Raw genomic sequence first — 12545 nt, forward strand, 5'->3', positions numbered from 1 at the left:
GACAGCTGCCAGTATCCTCCACACTCCAAAAAGAAACTTCACATCTCTTAAACTTGGAACATAACGCAAAATACTAAGTTTTGTTTTAAGCAACAAAGAAGACTCAGTGTGACTTACCAACTTCCTTCCCTCAGCTATTCTATACAACTGTAAGTTGACTAAATTTGCTGCTAGCTATTTCTATAGCGGACTCCTACGATATTTATCATGTTTGCTGTGATTCGAATTGCCCATGTCAATAACACTTAGTGAGAATTTGTGTTTGTAAATCACTTTAGAACTCAAGGATGGCTGTTCTGGGAGTTAATATTCCTCTACACAAGGTGGAAGCCAGACTAAAGACCATCTGCTATGAGGTACATACACTTTCATTTACCCAGCTACCTTCCTGCCAAAACACTCTTTGCATATTTTTGCTCGTAAAAGTTACTAAGTGGGGCGTAGAGGCTGTTTTAAGTTCATCAGTGTACACTTTCCACTTCCTCCTAGGATGGTCACACTCCAGCAACTGAGTTTCTCAAAAAAGCCTCAGCCTTCTTCCAAGATCGTTCCCACCCTCCTTTCAGAAGGGAGCAACCGTCCTTCTTATCAGACTAGACAGTTTCCCAAGCTAAAAGTTTGCATAAACTTTCAATGAGATACCAACCTTGCCCGAAAGTCCTGCCACTTTCCTAAGTGGATTACAAATGTATTACACCCTAACCCCCTCAACAATGTAAACAGATAAACCCTAGATCAGAACGAGTCCACCTGTCGGTGGAGAGAAATTCTAAATCTTTCCCCAGTTTCCCGCCACCACCTTACAGCAACACTGGAGTCCCAGAAGACTCGCCCAGGTCAGAAAGGGACCACTCCCTCTAAAAGCCTGGGGACTGGGGAAGGGGTCTCCCAGGAAGTACACACCTGAGATTTATCCTCAAGCGCGAGGGGACAGCAAGCAAGAGCACCTAGTTCCTCCAGCCAGGGCGGAGTCTGCCTCCCCCAGAATCAGAGACTCGGCCCTGGTGCTCGCAGCGAGGCGCGTGGGTATGTCACCGGGGCAGGCTGGGCCGGAGTAACCCGACGCGCCCCGCGACGCCGCGCCCCCGCCTCCTCCGCGACTTCCTCCTCCCCCTCCTGCGCCTCCTCCCTCCTAAGGGCTGACCCTGGCTGCGCGGCGCCACACCCGGCCGGGATCCCTTGGCCCCGGCTCCCCCGGCCCAGCCGGGGAACACGGAAGTGGAGCCGGGAACCCGGGCCGGGGTTGGGGGGAAGCGCTGCGAACCTGCGGGCGACGAGCCAGCGAAATCTCCGCTGCCCAATGAACGTGACTACACGGGGACACGGGGACACGGGTCCCGCCGGGTGGGGCCGCGCCGCTGCGGACGCGATGACCCTCGCCCCAGGCTGCAGTTTCTGCTTTGCGCCTTGGCCGTGCCTGATTCCAGACCCGAAAGCCTTGGTTGGGCTAGGCCGGGGGAAGACGGTGGCGGTGTCCGATTTCCTGTGCCCTCCCCCGCGCGCCCTGGCCATCTGCCTGGGAGAGGGGAGACACTCGGCCGCCTGCACGCTGGCGGGACTGGCTTACCTGAGGACTTCTCGTCGCCCGCCCGGGATCTGGCTTCCCCTACTCCGCGCTTCTTGGCAGGCAGGCTTCCCTGGGCCTAGAAACGCGTCTAGGAGGCGGGCGGACCCCTGGGACCCCGCGATCAGAGCCCAGAGCTCTCGCCCCTGCTCCCCGCGCGCGCCCAGGAGGCACGCTAGGCCTCCTGGCCACCCGCCTGAATGACAGCGCGGGGACCCGCAGGGAAGACCAAGTCCAAGCACCGAGTGCGGGAAGCTGAGCACGGGCTCTTCCAGCCCAGCCTCGTACAGGTGGGGGGAGGCGATGAGCCCCGGCGGCTGAGCAGCAGGCTTCCCACTTGCACCCTCTCAAAACCGACCCTGCCCACTGAGCATGCCCAGCTCACTTGTTGGAACTACAAGGGCTAGGGGAGCCCAAGGGGCCCAAGGATTGCGCAGACGGGCTTCAGATGGACCCCACTTATTTAAGGGACTTCCTCTGAAGACTTCTGGGTGCTGTACTAATAAGATTTCTACCGTGGTATTGGAAAATACCCAGGGGATGGTCGGAAAGGCCTTCCAAAGGAAGGCAGCCAAATAAGTTTGAATAAAAATCGAAGGGGTGTTTTTTAAAAGCAGTTGGCATTTATTTAATATCCTTAAATACCGCCGAATTCCGACAATGGACCCAGAATTATGAGTATACTCATTAGTTCCCAAATTCATAGTAACTTCAGGGAACCAACCACAGTACATCCAGTGGAACAGTGCTTCTCACCCTTGGATACACATTTTAATTGGAGGACGAAGGTAATGATCAATGCCAGATTCCCATCCCCACTGCCAGGGAATCAGTCTGGAGGTGGGGTTTGGAAATTCTTATGTTTTAAAATTGTGGCTCTCAAAGTATAGCTTCAGCATCACCTGAAAACTTGGTAGAAATGCAAATTCTCTACTTCACTCCAGACTACCTGTTTCCTAAACTCTGGGGCTAGGGCTGAGCTACCAGATTTAACCCTTCAAGCGATTCTGATGCACACTAAAGTTTGAGAGCCACTGTTTGAAGGCTCCCCTAAGTGATTCTAAAATGCAGCCCCAGCTTCCAGTCCTTGTAATTGAGGAAAGAAAATTGCCCAGAGCAGTCTGAACTATGTGAATATGCAAAATTTATCCTGCCTTGAGAGACTTGAGTATGGAACTTCAGTCACACCCCACACCCATGTCTGGGCAATTGTATAAAGGCATTTTGTGCTTGATTAGCAACTTTACCCTTGATCTTCTTGTTCCTGGAATTTGTGATACCAAAAACAATGTATAGCCAATCAAAAGCTTATGTTTATTTTGTGTAACTTACTCATGAACAACTTTGAACTGCCTGTACTTTTCCTTTAAAAACCCACTTGTAACTGCTGCTAATTGGATCTTGTATTCAGGACAATTTGAGGAGTTGCAGCCCTCAAACTTGGCTCAAATAAATTCTCTACTTGTATTAAGTTTGCCTCAGGTTCTTTTTGCCCCCCTTTAGGTCATTGACATATCAAGCAATGCTTTTCACAGTTTTTTTTTTTCAAATCCCAAATATTTATTATCTGAAAGTGCAACATTTGTTACCTAGGAAAAGGAATAATCTGGTTGAATGGGGTTCCAGTCCTGGATTTCCTTCCCACTAATTCTTCCAGAACAGTTCAGTGATTGGAAAATAGAAGCCATCTGTTATACTCTGGTGCCTAGCACAGAGCCAGTAACATAACAGATGGTTAAGTGTTTACTGGTTTGAAATGAATGCTTAGGTGAAGGATTTGTTTTAGGACCTGCTATGTCTGCTGTTTATTTTCCCCACAAGTCCTAATCACCTTGCTAGCTAACTGGCCAACAGGGATCCAGTTCTCATCAATGACCCATGACCATCCATCAGACCCTGGGTATGATTTGGATATGAGAGGAGGTAGAGGGTAGGAGGTAGGACGTGGGAGGAGAGAGAGAAAAGTCAAGAGCATTGGATGTGATTTCTCTTGCCAAAGTTGGAGCCCAAAGCAACCAAAGGAAAGCAGAAGGCCGTAGGCACCTGTTGGGATGCAGGAAGGGCACAGAGGAACAAGTTGTTGTATGGGAGGAGGGTAAAGGAGGACAGACCCGGAAGCTAAACTGAGCAGCCTACAAGTTACTCTGAATCTTTTTCAAAACACCCAGCTCTGCTCTACATTTCCCATATTCCCACTTTCCATATACAGGTCTAATCTCAACTATTGCCTTGAATAAAATAAAATAAATAGGAAACTAGGCCAGACACAGTGGCTCATACCTGTAATCCCAGCACTTTGGGAGGCCAAGGCCAAAGCAGGAGGATCACTTGAGGCCAGGAATTTGAGACCCTGTCTGTACAAAAAAATTTTTTAATTAGCTGAGTGTGGTGCCACGTGCCTTAAGTCCCAGCTACTCGGGAGTCTAAGGTGGGAGGATGGCTTGAACCTAGGAATTGGAGGCTGCAGTGAGCTATGACTGCACCACTGTACTCCAGCCTGGGTGACAGAGTGAGACCCTGTCTCTAAAATAAATAATAAAATAAATAGGAAACTGTTGTATAGTAGATATTTTCATTTACTGGATAAAAACATTGCTGGCTTGTAATTAGAGTGTAAGTTATTTAAAGCATATTTTAAAAGTTGTTAACTTTTAAAAATGAAGACTAGATAATTTCAAAATGCAGAGATTTATGATACTTTTGCTTTAAGATTTCACAGAAACTTTTAAAATCAAAAATTATTCCCTATGTGCTCCATCAACATTTTCTAAAGGGAATAAAATATAAAAACCCATTTTTCTTTTTAGCCTAACAAGTAACATTTTAAAACATTTTTTAAGGATACTATTTATGAGTACCTAAAGTAGCTTTCAGCCTCCCTGTCTCTGCCCCTATGTCTTGCTCTTAGTATAGCAAGAATTCCACTGAAAGAGTTTGGTTGCTGGTTGGGTTATCTAACAGGAGCACAATTTCCCATATGCCTAAGCATTTTATTTTTATTATTAAGATAATTTTATGGGGGAGGAGCATAATCATTAATTTAGGAATGGCTCTTCAAAATTAAGTATTATGCTATCATAGGTCTACGAACAATATATTTTTTAAAACCTTCCCTTCTCAACAAATACTTGCTGTTGCTTCTTTTACCTCATGGAGCTAAAAGGGGGAAAATCTAAGTAGTGGTATGGGAAGGGAAGCACTGACCATAACCAAATTGAAAAACATGAAGTAATTATTTCAGCAGAAAGCAAGCTACAGAAGACCAAGACCTCAGGGAAGTTAGAGTCTTGAGTGTTTCTCCTAGTCACCGTAAGTATGACTCAGCATTTGGAATAAAACTATGTTTACTGTCTTCCAGATTGCTGGTGTCAAATAACTTTGGTGCCACCTAACTTTTTTCTCCAGCGCCCAAGAAAACTTCAGGGCAGTCATGGGTTTTCACCCTTGTGTGGCTTCAAATATCGGAAAAGCTTTCTCCTTTTCATTCATTCCTGTCTTACCAAAGCCTAAGTTTGTCCAACATTCATTTATTTTGTTTTTGTACTGTTGTCAGGTGATTTTAGGTTGTCCCCTATATTCTAGTGTAACAAAATGAACGAGAAGTTCTTTCCTTCCCAAGCCTGGAGCGTAGGCTACCTCCTACTGAAACATCTTAAACCCAGCTACGAGGGGGTGAACTCTTCCCACCGTGGGGGAACCTTCCCTGGGTAATTCTACCATGCACTTTGAATGACCATCCACCCATGCCTAGGGCCAGCTATTTCAGTCCCTGCCTATTTCTAGAGAAAAACAAATTTTTCCCATGGCCAAGTAAGTGTTCATTGGTTACCAAAGCTGATAATAAAATTTATGGAATATTAGAATTGAATGGGGCCATAAATTTAACCCCCACACTTCCGTTTTATAAATGATGAACCAAGCCCAGAGGTACTAAGTGACTTACCTAAGATTACAATGTTAGCTAAACATAGAGCCAAGACTAAAATGAGAAACTACTTGGAATAGAGAACACTGTGTGAACTTCAAATCCATCCTCTTATAAGTTCATCTACCATGGCCTGGTTCTCTGGCTTTTCAGAACCTTGGTATCTTCTTCAGTGAGAGATGTTAATAGCAAACATTCACATAGTGTTTACTTTGTGCCAGGCACTAGTCTTAGCAAGGCACATGTAATTTTTTTTTTTTTTAATTGAGACAGAGTCTCTCTCTGTCACCCTGGGTAGAGTGCAGCGGTGTCATCGTAGCTCACTGCAACCTCAAACTCCTGGGTTCACAGTATCCTCTTGCCTCAGCCTCCTGAGTAGCAGGGACTACAGGCACATACCACAATGCCTGGCTAATACTTCTATTTTTAGTAGAGACGGGGTCTTGCTCTTGCTCAGGCTGGTCTCAAACTCCTAAGCCCAAGCGATCCTCCTGCTTCAGCCTCCGAGAGTGCTAGGGTACATGTAATTTTTAATCCTCAAAATAACTCTAAGAATATTTTGGGTTTTTGGTTTTATTTTGTTTCATTTTGACAGATGAGAAAATTGAGGTACAAAACTGTTAAGGAACATGTCCAAGATAATACAACTTGTAAATGGCCAAACTGGATTTGAATGGAATAATACAGGGGTCCCCAACCTATGGTGAGTTGTATAATTATTTCATTATATATTACAACATAATAACAGAAATAAAGTGCATAATAAATGTAATTCACTTAAATCATCCTGAAACCATACCCCCACCCCCACCCCTGGTCAGTGGAAAATTATCTTCCATGAAAACAGTCCCTGGTGCCAAAAACGTTGGGGACTGCTGGAATAATGTATGTAAAATGCCTGGCATGTAGACTGTCAATAAAAGAATCACCTATCAGTACCCTTCCCTGAACCACAGGCATTCTGACTCTTGGTCCAATATCCTGCCAAGACAAGAACAAGAACCTTGTTCTGAGGTTTATATGTTAATATATTTTTTCCATTCTTTAACTTAAGTGCAGTTTAACTAGTTTACGTGAATTAGAAAGTGCTGTATGCACCTATTATAATCTTATCGATTGTTAACAATAGTTGCAAACACTAAGAAGCTAACCCAAAATTAAACAAAGACTGCAAGTTTACTACTTAGAAGTAAAAAACTAATAGAGAGTTTCTAAAAAATTAACAATGCTGTCCAGGAAGAATCTTAAATCCTTGAGTAGGACTGGACCAATCACTTAGGAATTTTAAGATCAGAATAGCTCATTTAGTAGGTCTCCACCTACTTGTTACATGAATTCCTAACAGCAGAGTTATAGACGTCTAAAAATATTCAACAGAAAATCTTCCCACGTCAGTGATTCTCAGACAGGATCAAGAATGAGGTGAAAATATATGGTCCTTGAAAAGATGAAATAAAAATACTAAATATATTTTTAAATGGGTACTTTAAGTTTTATTTCTGCTTTATAAAAACTGGGAAAGTATTCTTAAAATAAATGTCTAAAGCATCGATATAAAGTGGCACCAAGAAACTTACTTAGATTTAGAGGTCTTGAGGGTGAAGAAAATGTGTACTCCTTCCCTAGACAGGCATCCACTCTGTTCCTAGGACAGGGCAGCACTGAAAACAAGCTTTTGCAAACGTTGATGATGGAAACTGAATAATGTTGCCTCTGGAACGTAGCCTCCTATTTAACAACAGCAGGAAGGTGTGGGTAAGTAGAAATGTCCCGAGAAACTCATGCAGAGAACATGAATAAGTATTAAGTTCTGATGTGGGAGCTGAAACAAAATGGAGAATTAGGTTCTTCTTAGTAAAGCTAGTTATCACCCCAGTGAAAGATGATAAACTTTGAGCTGAGCCAAGAGTAAACAGCTTGAGAAACTGGAGATTTGTTCAGTTCCACATTCTGAATACCTGTTATATAACCTGGAAATGGTTTAAATCTCAGCAGTAAATGCTTAAAATAAACTTGACACTGTTTGTAACGTTATAATGTGATTCTTTTTTTTAGAAAAATGAATGAATATGAACAGCAAAAACGAATAATTATAGCAATAGACAGGATTTATGTCTGTACCAGATTGGTTTCAAAGTGAGGATGTTGTATCTTAATTCAGTAGCCTTGAAACGTCTAGGCATTGACCTAATTTCTGCTAAGCCAAGAGGAAGGTGTTTTACACACAGGGAGTACAGGCCAGAGAGTAACAGGTGCTGTTCCCTCCGCAAATACCTCGGCCTCAAAAGCGGAATCTCTTTCATTCCTCCTCTACTAGCAAAATTATCGTCCAAAGCCTAAAAATGAAAGACAGAGAAGCAGAGAATCTTTGTTCTGTTACCCTTGGGTTACAAATTGAAGTTCATTTTTGAAAGAGGTCTTTAGGGGGGCATAAAACAGAAAAAGAAAATGGTTCAATGTAACATCTAGCAAGGAGAAATTTTACAATTTAATGAAAAGTCTATTATTTTAAAATTCTCTAGACTGCATTGTAAATAAATAATCCTGTTCCCTTCCTGCCTAACTCAACCCTGGCTGAGTTTCTGAGAATGACACAACTTAATATATGATAAGAAGGTAGAAACTAGTGTCACAGCATCTAAAATATTTTTTTTCTGGTAAATTTAGTTATCTATTTTTCCTTCAGTTATCAGATGGAAAAGTGTTCAAATATACTTTTATCAAAACATGTACTAAATTTAAGTAATGTGCATTCTAAAAATATCTTTCAATAGTTAAATGTGGAGCAAGTCAATTTTTCTTGAGCATGTGCTCTTCACTATAACTCAGTCCTCTTACGGTTTTGAAAAAGAGCAGAAGTACTGCCCTCACAAAGGGGGCCTTCCCAAAGTGGGTCTCAAAGTACTTGAGGTTGAAATTCTAGTTTTTGCACCATTATGCTCACCTAGATACAATTTTTTTTCCTGCTCTTGTGCTAGGTGAAAAGCAAATTGTGTCCAGGCTAATGAAAGCTAAAGCAAAGACCGAAAAGCTGTACAGCGGTCGGCTGAATAATTGCCTTCAAAAGATATTCACATCCTGATCCTGGGAAGCTGTCAATGTTACCAAAAATGGTGGGGGAGAAGGAATTTGCAGGTGTGAATAAGGATCTTGAGATGGAGAAATTATCCTGAATTATCGATGTAGGCCCTACATGCAACCACATATATCCTTAAAAGAGAAAAGTAATAGAGGGATTGCACTCAAGAGTAGAACACAAAGTGACCAGAGATTGGAGTAATGCAGACACAAGCCAAGAAATGCCAGCAGCCGCCAGAAGCCGGAAGCAACACAGAATGGATTCTCCCTAGAGCCTCCAGAGGGAATGTAGCCTTGCCCACCCCTTGATTTCAGCCCAATGATGTTGATTTTGGACTTCTGTCCTCCAGAACTGTGAGCCACTAACTTTCTGTTGCTTTAACCACTAAGTGTGTGGCAATTTGTTACAGCAGCAATAGGAAACCAATACAGCTTCCTTCATTTATTTCCCTTTGGCACTAATGCCTATCTGTCTTTCCTAAGCTAGATCTTCAGTACATCATTGACATTTATGGGGTGTTTTTCCTTCAGGATGCCAACGCCATTTACAACCATTTTAATGGGTTCAATTTTCTACCCATTTGGATATTCAAGCAATACAGAGCCTTGTAAAATTTGAAAGATGCCTGGACCATTTTTAAATATATTTTTTTTTTGAGATTCCTAATAAGTAAAGAAATGTCAAAACAAGGTTGAAAAAATCATAGCATAATTTTAACGTTTAAAATTAGCCAAGTAATTCTTAGCAAAAGGAATATTTCAGTGACTGTCCCTTTAGCCTCATTTAGAGATAAAAGCAGAATCTTAAATGTGGGGTCTGTGGTAGACAAATTACTGTACCACCCAGATCCTCGTTCAAGTAGAACTTATTTCTCCAGCTGCTGAAACCATCTCCAGCAAGTGGCCTTCAGCAGTTAACTCCTTCAGAATTTCCCTGGACTGCAGAGCTGCCTCATTCAGCATCATTCCTGTGCTAGGCTAGTCCTTACCCTGTGTTTGAATGAGTCAGGGGTATAAAGACTCAGGTAGATGATTGGGAAATAACTCAGGGCATATATGCTCCAGAACTTTCTCAGGGGATGATTGAGGCTTTGTTGTGACTACATCAGAATCTCATTTCTCCCTCTGCCCAACTCTGCTTCTTCCCTCTCCCTTGCAGAAGTACTAACCCTCATAAGTCACCTGCCTGTCATATTCCATCTCAGTATCTGCCTATCTGCATCAGTGTCCTTTGTAAATGTAAGGCCCAGGTAACAAAAACTCTTGACTACCATAGAATTTTAAATTTTTTCTTCCTCCTTGTTCTGATCTCTCTACTGGGATTGTACCTTGCTGCCCAGTTCAAATAAAAAACCATTCCCTAGAGCTGGCAGCCTCTATAGTCTGCCCTACATAAGGCTTCTCTGAACCATGTGTAGTTCAGGAATATGAGTTGCTGAAATCTTCCTCATACCCTACTTCTTTTCAGGTGTTTCTAACTTAGAGTTCCTAACTTCAGTCATTCAGTGGGTATTTGTTGAGCACCTCCTATGTGCCAGGCACTATTTTATTGTTTGAGGGATACAGGAGTACATGATTTTATCACATACCTCAGACTGTAGCACATAATACACTTTAGTCAAAGCTCACATATGCCTCCCTGGCAAGGCAAAATTAGTTCATCACACTATCGTAAAACAAATAAGGAGTGGTGGATAGGGTCTGTGGCAAATTGGACAAAGTATGACACATCCAATAGTGTTGACCCATCCACTACTTTAACCTGGTGTCAAACTTTGCATAACCAGCCAGGACAACCAGATGTTATATACCTCCTTATGGGTCATAATATGAAGTCCACACCATCACCTCTGAATTATTTTTATCCCAAATATTTAACCTGAGTTATTTAAGCCTTTAGGTATGAATTCTAGTTGACAAGTTACTCTTTCTCTTCAATAAGACAGTGTCACAGAAAAAAAGAAAGGTGGGGAGCAGTAGGGGAGAGGCCTGATCTGGAGTTAAAGAGACTTATGAGACATAACCAAATACCATGCACATATTTTAATTGAATCCCAACTTGAAATGGAAGTCAATGTGAATGACATTTCTGAGGCAATGGGGGAATTTGAATATGGATTGAGTAAAGATGACATCAGGAAATTATAATTGTTTTTTTTTCCAGATAATAATATTGCAGTTATGTAGGAAACTGTCTTTATTTTTAGAAATGCATGCCAAAGTATTTGGGGATAAAGTAACATATCCTCATTTAGATGGTTCAGCAAAAATATAAATGTATAGATATAGGTATTTAATCATAATAAATATGGCAAAATATTAACAATTGTTGAATCTAGAGTTAGATAAATAGATATTTACCTTTCTTTCTAATTTATAATAAGCTTTAAAATTTTCATTGTCAAAATTTTTAGCATAAATAAAAGTAGTATCCTCAACAAAACTCTTATTCTTTGCTGTTATAATGGAATTAGGCCTAGTGTTACTAGATATTCTGAATTTTTAAAATAAACAGAAATTCTGGGTTTTTTCATAAGATGATTTTTCAACTTCAAGAAAATATTAGCAGCCAAATTTTTAAAAAGGCCAAAAAAAAAAACCGAAAATCAAAAACTCTGTGCAGCTCTGATATAATGCATTTGGATGCGAAGCTGACCTCTAGGTTTCTATTAATAATTTACCACCTCTAATTTAGGTCCTTTGCATCTTAAACTGTTTGCTTATGCCTTGATTCTCTGACCCTCCAACCCTGATTTTCTTCTTTCTCAGTGATGTCTGCCTAACTTAATCTCTCTCTCTCTCTCTTTCCCTGACTGGCCTCTGCCTCTTTGCCGTGTCATTGAGCATTGAGCAGTTGGAGGATAATGTGGGAAGTAATCAGACCATGGATTTGTGTGGAGTATCAGATGATTTAACAAACTTAGAATTGTTTAATAATTATCATAGGGCACTAAACACTATCCTAATGATCTAAAATAGTTATTAAACTCCCCTGCTTAAGATTATTAAATTGCAACATCTGTCTTCAGGAAGCATTTCCATTGCATGTAATATTTGCAAAACATTTACAACTGCTTTTAGTTATATCTCATACCCTATGATAGATTTATAGTTTTTTTCCTTATTTAATGGCTGAAAACACTAGACGTGGAGTCCTGAAGGTAACTTGAGTCCTTCATGTGAGAAGGTATTAGACCTCAGCAAGCTTCCCGGATGACAGGCTGCTGCTTATCCAACTGCGCCCAGTTCTCTCCAGCCCTTGTTTGCTTTATTAGCTAATTACCAGGCTGCATATTCCACCCAGGTTCCAACTATATTAAGGGCTATTTACTAGCTAAAATCAATACCCTTTTGATTAGCCACCTGGCTTGGCTTTTGGTAACTAAGCATTATTTGGGCTTCACTGCTTCTACTCCATCAGGGAGATAGGAAAGTGCGTTGTTTTGATTTTTTACACTTAGTGGCTACTGCTCTTAGTGGTAGGAGATAAAGGGCAGTGGAGACCAGCTTTGCCATGGCAGAGCTGAGGAACAAATACATAATATTTACTGCACAAGGAATGGGCCGGGGGGGAGGGGGGGGATGAAATAACAAACACTGATTTTAGTATTTTTAAAATTCTTTTTCAATTAGATAAATCTCTTTGGATAATTGTCTGGTGCTCCAGGTACTGTATTAGCCCTAAAAATACAAAATGAGTAAAATACATTCTCCAACTTAGTCAAGTTGGAAAGAACAGCATTCAAATGATAATTACCATAAAAGAGTAAAAACAGCAAAAAGTAGATGTGGAACAGAGTTTTGAGATAGCATGGTAAGGGAATGATTCATTCTTTCTAGAAAGAAAAATGTCATAAAGACCTTTTAGTCAGTAGTGGTGCCAATGGTGGTAAAATCAACCAAAAAGGTCCTTTTTAACAGAGATATTTTATTACTTTGTTTTGGAAACATAAAAATATATAGATAAAAAAGAAAAAA

General features: G+C 41.3%; 1 protein-coding gene and 1 non-coding gene across 2 annotated transcripts in view; both read right to left on the minus strand.

The window, feature by feature from the left end:
- GPD2 (glycerol-3-phosphate dehydrogenase 2) overlaps positions 1-2131 on the minus strand; it is a 134319-nt gene extending 132188 nt beyond the window's left edge. The window contains exon 1 of the mRNA XM_069472462.1: positions 1568-2131. The gene's annotated coding sequence lies outside the window, so the exon portion shown is untranslated. The remainder of the gene's footprint in view (positions 1-1567) is intronic.
- Positions 2132-8165: 6034 nt separating this feature from the next.
- On the minus strand, positions 8166-8217 carry LOC138388036 (small nucleolar RNA MBII-202). The gene has a single exon (XR_011234054.1). It is a non-coding gene; the product is annotated as a small nucleolar RNA MBII-202 (small nucleolar RNA).
- Between the last annotated feature and the right edge of the window lie 4328 nt (positions 8218-12545).

Source organism: Eulemur rufifrons, chromosome 1 (genome assembly GCF_041146395.1).
Source record: "Eulemur rufifrons isolate Redbay chromosome 1, OSU_ERuf_1, whole genome shotgun sequence".
In the NCBI taxonomy this organism is placed as follows: domain Eukaryota; kingdom Metazoa; phylum Chordata; class Mammalia; order Primates; family Lemuridae; genus Eulemur; species Eulemur rufifrons.